General features: G+C 38.6%; 1 pseudogene; it reads left to right on the top strand.

The window, feature by feature from the left end:
• The first annotated feature begins 318 nt into the window (after positions 1-318).
• LOC141494172 (oxaloacetate tautomerase FAHD1, mitochondrial-like) lies at positions 319-991 on the top strand (annotated as a pseudogene).
• The last annotated feature ends 5736 nt before the right edge of the window (positions 992-6727 follow it).

Genomic DNA, 6727 nt, shown 5'->3' with positions numbered 1-6727 from the left:
AGTGCCTGTGACCTTGATTTGTGGTCCCCTCCCTAGGTCTGCGGGGGGCGGGGGGGGGGGCTGGAGGGAGCAACAGGCTCTGGATTATGTTCACACAAGGGGGTCTGGGCTCTTGGGCTATGTAGTTTATCTCCTTATTCTACTGAGATCTGCTGCCCACACCTGTCCCTGGGTGTGTGTGTGTGGGGGGGGGGTTATAGTGGCTGTTATTATGCATATTCTTGGAAGAGTCACTTTCTCCCACAGAGATGGGGTGGGGAAGGGGACTCAACTGGAAAAAAGGGACTCCATTGAAAATACAGAGCTCTGGGGGCCCGCATGCGGGGTGACCCCGGCCCGGCGCGCTCTGGCCCGCCTCCGCCATGGCCGCGGCCCCGGGGGCTGCCGCGCTTCTGGGAGTGGGGCCAGAACATCGTCTGCGTGGGGAGGAGCACGCGGAGGAGCCGGGCAGTGCTGCCCCGCCCAGTCGTCCTGAAGCCTTCCATGGCCTATGCCCCCGAGGGCAGCCCATCTTGCTGCTGCAGCACGGCCCCTGCCTGTACCACGAGGTGGAGCTGGCCGTGGTGCTGGGCCGCCTTGCCCGAGGCCCGCTTGGCCGGCTACGCCCTGTGCCTGGACATGACCGCCAGGGACGTGCAGGACGAGTGCAAGAAGAAGGGGCAGCCCTGGACCACCTCCTGCCCGGCCAGCAGCTTCATGCCCAAGGAGGAGGTCCCGGACCCGCACGCGCTGAAGCTGTGGCTCAAGGCCAAGGGCCGGCTGCAGCAGGAGGGGCACACGCCGTCCACTATCTTCTCCATCTCCCACTTAATCAGCTCCGTCCCCGGGATCATGGCCTTGGAAGAAGGGGACGCCCAAGGGCATCGGGCCTGTGGAGGAAAACGACGAGATCTAGGCCGGGATAGAGGGGGTCGTCAGCATGCGCTTCAAGGTGCCAAGACCCAAGCCGGCCCCAACAGCCGACCCCTCCTCTACGCCAGCGGCTGGCTGAGGCACACACCCAGCGGCTGAATTGCGTGTGGAGGCCCGACTTCAATTGTCTGCAGCGTTTTTTCTGCGAGTTAAATCATTTCTAGAATTAGACTGAGAAAAGAGGAAGAAGAAACTAAAAAAAATGGAATTAAACCGTGTAGATCATTCTGGAATTTCTGCTGTACCAAAAGCATTAAAATGGAAAAGATTCTGGGAATCGTGCTTCAAATAGATCTATTTTGTGTTTTTAAAAGTAGCCATTGATTGATGAAGACGGGATCTAAAGAATCATCCAACCTTCTGATGAGAGTCACCCCTCAACCACTACTTCTTCCTACCCCTTCATCCTGCTCTATATAAACTTCTACTTCTGCATCCTGATTTTGTGAGAGAATTTCCTCATTGTTGTTCAGATAAAGCCCGGTCTGATTCTTTGTGACCCTGTGGACCACAGCATGCCAGTACTCTCCATAAAGTTTTCTTGACGTTAGGTTGCCATTTTCTTTTAAAATAGATTAAAGCAAATAGGTTAAGTAATTTGCTCAGGGTCACACGATTAATAAGTGTCTGAAGCTAGCTTCGAATTCAGGTTTTCCTGACTCCTGGCCCAGAGCTGTATGTCATCAAGCTGCCTTTAGATGATTTTCTAGCCTTCTTTATTTACTTTTCTCCCCAGTGTGTTCATCTTCCTTCTCTTTCCATTCTTTTAAGATCAAGTCATAACAGAATCACTCCCAGGCCTTCCCTGGTAGATTCCCTCTGTGATCCTTCAAGATGATAGTTTTGAGAGGGGTCACAATTGTCTCCCTATATTCAAATGTAAACAGATTATCTTTGTTTAATTCCTCTTGGCTGCTCATTCAAAGATTTTACTCAGCTCTAGTCTTTTCATCAGAAATTACAAAAGAGAAAAACATATACACATTCAATTGGGTTATAGAACTACCTACAAGAAAGTAAGTTGGGAAGGGGATAAGAGAATGGGGGGAGTGATAGAAGAGAGGGCAGATTTGGGGAGGGGGTAGTCAGAACCAAAACACCTTTGAGAAAGGATAAGAGGAAAGGACAGAGAGAATAGAATTAACAGGGAAAAATAGGATGCAAGGAAATACAGCTGGCAATACTATTTGTAGAAAAATTTCTGAAGCACTTCTCTTATAAAGGCTTCATTTCTCATACAGAGAACTGAGCCACATTTATAAAAATAAGTCATAGCCAATTGCTAAATGATTAAAAGAAATGAACAGTATTCTGTTGAGGTAATCAAAACTGTCCATAATCATATGAAAAAATACCCAACTCACTATTTATTGATTGGAAAAATGCAAATTAAAACAATAGTGAGGCACCACTTCATACCCATTAGGAAAGTGACAAATGTTGGAGAGAAAGTGGGGAAATGAATATTAAAAATTATTTTACATGTTTTTTATAAGTAAAATAACCCCAAAAAAGAAATTTACATGATAACTCAATTAGATATTTAAAAGGAATAGCAAGTTGTACCTAATAGATTTTCAGTTTGATGTGAAATATTTGTTATTATACTGTTATAAAAATGATTGTTTTATTCCATAAATTAAAAATAAAATTTTAAGGGAAAAAAAAGAAAATACAGAGCTCACTGCCCTGGTCTTCCAGACCAGTTGAGCTGAATGATTTATGTCTAGCCACACTCTGCAACTCTCCTGTCTGCTAGGCTGGAATTCCTCCTCCAGGCCCACTGTAGCTCCCCATCTACCACTCACATAGCCCAAACTTCTGAGGCTATTCCCAGATTAGTCACAGTCCTCACCCTGACATCCCTGCACTGGCTCTCTGCTCACTGCCACTGGCTCACCCACACTCCCCGAGACAAACCTTGTTGGTAGATGTTTTTTCTCCTAATTCCTTTTCTGGGTTTTATCAATAAAAATTCTGTTAAGAGACTTGATTCATATTAATTCTGAAGGAAAGTCAGGATACCTTAGGACAGGGCTTCTGTTTGACATCTTGGCCAGAAGTCCACATAAATGTCTTTGGAAAGATAATAAAGAAAATGTTTAATGTACAATTATGCAAGGAATGGATAAAAGAACATTCTGCATAATCCTGCAAAAGGTGGGCAACCACTTGTAGTGAAATAATTAATATATTAGAACCAATTACCAACATCTGTGCCAGTGATGCTTCAAGGAGAAATTTTCACTAAAGAACAGTTTCCAGGACAACAAGGGGATGAAAGAAGAGTACTCCCTAGTAAATCACTGACTTCCCTTTGCTCACCATCTGGAATTATTGTTTGCCACCTGGCTTAGAAGTTTCATGGTTCTACTTGCTTTATCTAACTGTAACTCCTTAATCACGTAATCACTTTTTTCCCCTTTTCTTTGCTGATTGTTTCATATATATATATATATATATATATATATATATATATATATATATATATATATATATACATATATATATGTTCTTTTGTGTGTGTGTATGTGTGTGTGTGTGTGTGTGTGTGTCCACTCAGAGAAAGTTGCAGAGACAATTTATTAGTTTATTTCTCAAAGAAATAAACCTTTTCTTTTGGTCATGGAAGATGCAATAGGTTAAATAGTAGATTCATTTAAACTCATGGAAGGAAGATTTTAATGCACAAAATGCAGTAAACAAAGGGGGGAGGGAAGCAAAAGAATGACAGGGAATAATTTCTCTCTTGGCAGATGAAAAAAATCTTCACATTGTCTCCTGTGCTATGTAAACCTTACATCAAATCTTAAGAATCAATTATGAAACCAATTCTGCCCTCCTGCTACTGTCTTTTCTCTGTCTATCTCTCTCTGTCTCTGTTTCAATTTCTGCCTCTGTCATTGTATTGGTCTGTCTCTATCTTTCTGACTGTCTCTCTCATGCAATACATATTTTGTAACTTGTAATGTTGCATAAATCCTATAAACCTATAATAAGGTTTAGCACAAAGCATTAAAGAAGATAAGAAAAAGCTAGGGTGAAAAGCAAGTCTTGAGAAATAAAGAAATGAATCATGCCTAGGTGCCCTGTGTTCAATGACCAATGAATATAAATGCACAACCAAATCAAACATCAGGATTCAGAGAACAATGTACTGAGGTTCATATCCCAACTTGCTGCTTATTCACCAGGTGATATTTGGCAAATCACTTAATCCCCTCTGTTTCTTAATTTCCTCATTTTGTATAATGAGGTTGCATAGGCTAGATGGCTTCTGTTAGACCTGAATTTGTGATCTTTTATGCACTGTGAATGAGTCTATGAAACCATATTATTCCATAAGCTACAATGACACTGTACTTTACCTGTTAAGAAACCAATTCTGCATTTTATATTAATTTTTGAAGAAGTAAAAATATATTTTCTCTGAGCAAACTAGGTGGCACAGTGAATAGAGCACTGATCCTGGAGTCAGGAGTACCTGAATTAAAATCTGGCCTCAGACACTTAATAATTACCTAGCTGTGTGGCCTTGGGCAAGCCACTTAGCCCCATTTGCCTTGCCAAAATCTAAATACATACATACATATATATACATATATATATGTATGTGTATATATATATATATGTTTCTTCTGACCCCATACATTAGAAAGGAAAAGCAAAATGCATTTAACAAATATATATAGTCAAACAAAAAACCCATATACAAATATTTATGCAAACATCAATGTATTTAATATATATATATGCACATAATTTCATACATATTAGAAACTATGTGGCCACATTAACTAAACTGTGAATGGACTTTGATTCAATGATACATGACTATATCTTTTTTCAAAAGAGGTCAAAGAAAGAGGAAAATGAAAAGAAACAAATTCAGAAAGACATAAGTGAAGTGCTCATTCATTGTCATGGTAAGATTTATGAAAACAAACTCTTGCTAGACATTTCCAATGTTAGTCATGGATTTGAGTTAAGGCATTTTCTCATTTAGTATTTTGCTTAAATATGCATCTAGAAAAGAAAAATAACAAGCATTTATTAAGCTCCTACTAAATATTAGGCACAATTTACTTAATTTTTGTAATTATTTCCTATCTACAATGAGGAAACAAATTATCATGTATTTTTTTTTTCAGATTGACTGACTGCTTTTCACTTAGAGAAGAGAAAGCTCTAAAGGGAATGGAGGAAAGGACTGTTAAGTTCTGTTTAGAAGACAGACATTGGAAAGATGGACTGATACAAGAGAACTAGTTGAATATGGTCAACCTGGATAGACCATCACCATATAACAAAGAGTTGCTGATATCAAAAGTGAGACTTAGTGCCTGCTCAAAAATTATTAAGAAAAAGAGAATGACCTAAAAAAAAATCACAATTTTGTTCAGGGATAGCCTTAAACCTTCTATTCTCCTTTCTTTCCAGATACTTCATTCTCATATTCATGCCAATATGTTTTTGCATCATCTGCTATACCAATGAATGTTGGCCTAAGAATTTGGCTGTCCTCTATCCTAATCACCATCACCCTCTCTCAAGTCTAATTATTTTGCTTCACTCATACATGCTTCATAAACTTCTTAATTTTTTGCAGCCTTTTACTTGATCACCTTCTTTTCCTTGATACTTTCTTCCATGTTTTCAAGATAAAACTCTCTTTGATTTACCTCCTACATATCTGATTATTACTTCTTTTTTTCCCCCTTTATACAGGTAATCGTGGCTAACTATGAGTGTTCCCCCAGGCTCTGTTAGGGACCCACTTCTTTCTATACATACTTTCACTTGGTGATCTCATCACCTCCCGTGGTACCAATTATAATCCATATACATATAGAAATGACTATGTGTTTTCACTGCCTGTTTTTCATGTCTAAAAATCTCCCTTCTCCTCTCTACTTCCTTAATCCTACTCTCAGCTAAAGTTCTACACTCTGTAAGAAAGCATTTCACAGATTTAATCTTAATTCCTTCTCTCTAAGATTACTGATACATTTTCTTGTATATATCATTATTTGTATATTAACTTCCCCATTATTCTGGGAATTCTTTAAAAGTATTGTTGTTTAGTGGCTCATTCATGTTAGAATCTTTGTCACCCCATGTACTTTAGTACACCAATACTATCCATAGAGTTTCTTAGCAAAGATTCTAGTTTGGTCAGGTAAGTAGGAGAAGAATAAGTATTGAAATGTGTCATGAAAATCTAGAAAAGAAAAAAAAATCAATGAAAAGAAGGTGATCAATACTTTTAAAGGCTGTTGGGAGATAAAGAATGAGAATTGAGAAGAGATTATTAAATTTAACAATTAAGAGAACACTGACAACTTTGGAAGAATTGACTCCAATAGATTGATGAGATCATCAATAAGTATAATTTGGAGTTATTTTACCCAATCATATACCAATAAATTTGACAATCTAAGAGAAATGGATGAATATTTACAAAAATATAAACTGTCCATGTTAAGAGAAGAGGAAATTAAATACTTAAATAACTCCACCTTAGAAAAAGAAATCAATGAACTCCCTAAGAAAAAATCTTCAGGACCATATGGATTCACAAATGAATTCTACAGAATATTCAACAAACAGTTAATTACAGTTCTATGTAAATTATTTCAAAAATAGGTGGAGATCTGTCAAATTTCTTCTATGAAATCAATATGGTGTTGATACCTAAACTAGGATGAATCAAAACAGCAAAAGAAAAGTATAGATCAATTTCCCTAATGAATATGAATGCAAAACTTTTTAAATTAAATATTAGTTGAGTGATTACAGTGAGTTATCACTAGGA

This window comes from Macrotis lagotis, chromosome 7 (genome assembly GCF_037893015.1).
Source record: "Macrotis lagotis isolate mMagLag1 chromosome 7, bilby.v1.9.chrom.fasta, whole genome shotgun sequence".
NCBI classification, from domain to species: domain Eukaryota; kingdom Metazoa; phylum Chordata; class Mammalia; order Peramelemorphia; family Peramelidae; genus Macrotis; species Macrotis lagotis.
The sequence above is the reverse complement of the archived record's forward strand: the minus strand, read 5'-3'. Positions and strand labels throughout refer to the sequence as shown.